Source organism: Gallus gallus, chromosome 33 (assembly GCF_016699485.2).
Source record: "Gallus gallus isolate bGalGal1 chromosome 33, bGalGal1.mat.broiler.GRCg7b, whole genome shotgun sequence".
In the NCBI taxonomy this organism is placed as follows: Eukaryota; Metazoa; Chordata; class Aves; order Galliformes; family Phasianidae; genus Gallus; species Gallus gallus.
In genome coordinates, this window is record NC_052564.1 from 2482730 (window position 1) to 2486673 (window position 3944).

Consider the following 3944-nt stretch of genomic DNA (forward strand, 5'->3'; position numbering starts at 1 on the left):
GGGACCAGACAGCACAGGAAAAAAACATCATTAAAATGTTTCTTTTCAACCTCCATATTTCTGGCATTGGTAATGCAGATGCTGACAAGCACGTCTGTATTAGAAGTGATTTCAACTGACAAATTCTGGACAGAACATCACCACAGCACCACCACGTTCCCATGTACACAAAGGGACAAGGCAGCTACCTTGAGAGAAAAAGCGCAGAGGTGTTCATGGCAAAATCAACTGCATGAAATCTAGCTCACATCACTGACCACAATGAACATTTCCCACGTGGAATGCCTTGTCACTAACTTTCCTACTCCTCAGACAGTTTCTTCTGCCCACAGGTCCTGGGGCCCAGAAGTACCAGATGGCCAACAGCAGCTCCATCAGCGAGTTCCTCCTCCTGGCGTTGGCAGACACGCGGCAGCTGCAGCTCCTGCACTTCTGGCTCTTGCTGGGCATCTACCTGGCTGCCCTCCTGGGCAACGGCCTCATCAGCACAGCCGTAGCCTGCGACCACCGCCTGCACACCCCCATGTACTTCTTCCTCCTCAACCTCGCCCTCCTCGACCTGGGCTGCATCTCCACCACTCTCCCCAAAGCCATGGCCAATGCCCTCTGGGACACCAGGCACATCTCCTACGCAGGATGTGCTGCACAGGTCTTTTTCTTTGTCTTCTTCCTCTCAGCAGAATATTCCCTTCTCACCGTGATGTCCTATGACCGCTACGTTGCCATCTGCAAGCCCCTGCACTACGGGACCCTGCTGGGCAGCAGAGCTTGTGCCACCATGGCAGCAGCTGCCTGGGGCACTGGGCTTCTCTATTCCCTGCTGCACACTGCCAGTACATTTTCCCTGCCTCTGTGCTAAGGCAATGCTGTGGATCAGTTCTTCTGTGAAATCCCCCAGATCCTCAAGCTCTCCTGCTCAGAATCCTATCTCAGAGAAACTTGGCTTCTTGGGGTCAGTGCTTCTTTAGCATCTGGGTGTTTTGTTTTCATTCTTTTCTCCTATGTGCAGATCTTCAGGGCCGTGCTGAGGATGCCCTCTGAGCAGGGATGGCACAAAGCCTTCTCCACGTGCCTCCCTCACCTGGCCGTGGTCTCCCTCTTTCTCAGCACTGGCATTTTTGCCCAAATGAAGCCCTTCTCAAACTCCTCCCCATTCCTGGATCTGATGGTGTCATTTCTGTATTCTGTTCTCCCTCCAACCCTGAACCCTATTATCTACAGCATGAGGAACAAGGAGATCAAGCATGCCCTCAGTAAAGTGTTGCAAAATGTGCACTATTCCAGCTTCAATAAAATGCACATCTGCCTCACATGATTCCCAGTGATGGTTCTGTATACTTTATGTATGTTTGATTTTGTGTGTGTGTGTGTAAGTGTGATGCCGTAATCTGTAAAAATGCTGCAGTCTATTCCACTTCTTCTTAGCCTTCCACTTTCTGTTTTCTCACACCAAGAGCTCATGTAAACATGGAACCAGGCTCCCTGAATAAGTTAAGAGATACTTAAAAAGCTTTCAGATTGTACTTTTCCTTTGGTCTTCTCTCTTCCTGCCTCATCTGGATGTGGGGGAGGTACAGCCACGGACATTACATCTGATGTTTGGAAGGCATTCCTTACATTTCTGAGATCTTGATGTGAGGCACGGTACAGGTGTGGAACAGGTAGCCCAGAGAAGTTGTGGCTGCCCCATCCCTGCAGATGTTGATGATGTCAAAGGCCCCAGGCATCCAGATGTACCGGCTGACAGCTCTGCCCACAGCAAGGGAGTTGGAACTGGATGGAAATGGTATTTATGGTCCTTTCAACCCAATCTGCTCAAAGATTCTGTGATTCCTGTCACTCTTCCAACTCAGGATCTTGTTTGCTTAGGCATTCCCTGATCATCTCCTCTATCACCAAGGGCACATCAGCCTTGCACCAACGTTTCCCTCCTGTCTCTGGCACCTAGGATTCCAAGAAGCCCAGTCCAACTAATAAACAGTGAGGTCAGGAAGGAAAGGAGTATCAGAGACTTTTCTATGTCTTGTCTCACCAGGTTCCCTGCCCCATCCTACTGTGGGCCCACATTCTCCCCAGCCTTCCTTTTGTAGCCTACATCTTTCTTACAGCATTCCCCACAGGTACCCAGCAGAGTACCTCTCCCCTTTGGTTCCTCTATGGCTTGGTCAGGAAGCTGCCATCAGTGCTCTCCAGGGGTCTTCTGGATGGTGTATGCCCAGCTGTGCTGTCCCTGCAGCACACATTAGAGTGAAAAAGGCCCAAAATGCAGACAAGGGCCTGACACCATGAGGCTCCAATCTGTCTGGAGAGGGCACCTTCCACTTGCTCTTCCTGATCTGGAAGCCCAAATGCAGGGGTCTGTTGTCATTTAGGATGGCCAAGAATACCTCTATCTCCTCGCTGGCCCTCAGCTGATGCTGAGGAAGGGGGTGTCTATCTCAGGGATTTCCCACACACTTTACAAGCACCAGCACACATCCAGGTGCACCAATGGCACCTTGGTCATCACCCAGGGTCTGTGTGTGAGCAACTGACTGCCCGCTGAAGGACCAAGGACTCAGAGCAGGAGCTCACATGCAGGCAACTCCTTGTGCACACCTGAACTGAACCTGAGGAATCCCAGCTCTTGTAGGTCTGTGGAGAGCTGAATCCCATTTCAGGCCCAGGGTTTCCATCTAGGGATGAGATGCCTGCACACTGCCTCAGCTGGATCACTGCCCTGCCCTCCTGGGCAGCAGAGCTTGTGCCATCATGGCAGCAGCTGCCTGGGGCACCGGGGTTCTCTATTCCCTGATGCACACTGCCAACACATTTTCTCTGCCACTCTGCCAAGGCATTGCCATCAACCAGTTCTTCTGTGAAATCACCTCGATCCTCAAGCTCTCCTGCTCTGTTTCTTACCTCAGGGAATTTGTAATTATCATATTTAGTACCTTAATATTTTTTTGGATGTTTTGCTTTCATTCTATTCTTCTATGTGCAGATCTTCAGGGCCGTGCTGAGGATGCCCTCTGAGCAGGGGCGGCACAAAGCCTTCTCCACATGCCTCCCTCACCTGGCTGTGCTCTCCCTCTTTGTCAGCACTGCCACATTTGCCTATCTGAAGTCTCCATCACTTTCCTCCCCATCCTTGGACCTGGTGGTGACAGTGTTATACACTGTGGTACCTCCAGTCATGAACCCCATCATCTACAGTATGAGGAACCACGAGATCAAGCAAGCTCTCAGGAAACTCTTTGGACATATATTGCTTTGGCACCACTAAAATGGAAGAGCTCGGACTGCCTTTATTTCATCTCTTTCGCCCCCACTCCCTCTTTGTTGTTCCTATGGTAATTCTAATTCCAATGAAGCAATACTGTTCATCATATTTCTACTTTATTTTCTACCTTTGTCTTCTGGCTGGCAATCCTAATGGACCAAAGTAACCCAGCTCTTTGAATCAATAAAGAAATCATCAGAATATCATTTATCTCAGCTCCCACCTCCTCTGGATCCCAGAGAGCAGCCCTGCACACAGGAGGGGTGCAGGAACCAAGAGCCCAACTGCCACACGGAGCTGCAGCCCTGCTGTCTGTGGGGCTGCCCCTCACCGCCCGGTGGCCGCTCCCTCTCTGCTGCCTTTCAGTTGTGCTGCTGCTGCTTCCCTGGAGCCACGGCCATGGGCAGCAGCAGGACGGGGTCTTTTCAGTGCTGCTCTCTTTGCAGCACCACGCTGTTCTCCTTTCTCCTTGCAGGTGTGTCAGCCCTCAGGTCCTGTGTTATGTAGCAGACCATGGAGAATCACTTTGCCTGATGTGTGCCTGGAATTGTCTCAAAGACTTGGAAGAGCATTGCCATGTCAACAGACTGAGGGCTGGAGACTTGGGGGAGGAGATTCCTGTGAAAAATGAGATGGCCTTGCTCTGTCCAAAACATTCTGATTGTGCTGGAAGAAGTTCTGA

The 3944-nt window shown here is 50.8% G+C and overlaps 1 pseudogene; it reads left to right on the forward strand.

Annotated features, from left to right (window-relative positions):
* Window positions 1-355: 355 nt before the first annotated feature.
* LOC121108001 lies at window positions 356-1315 on the forward strand (annotated as a pseudogene).
* The last annotated feature ends 2629 nt before the right edge of the window (window positions 1316-3944 follow it).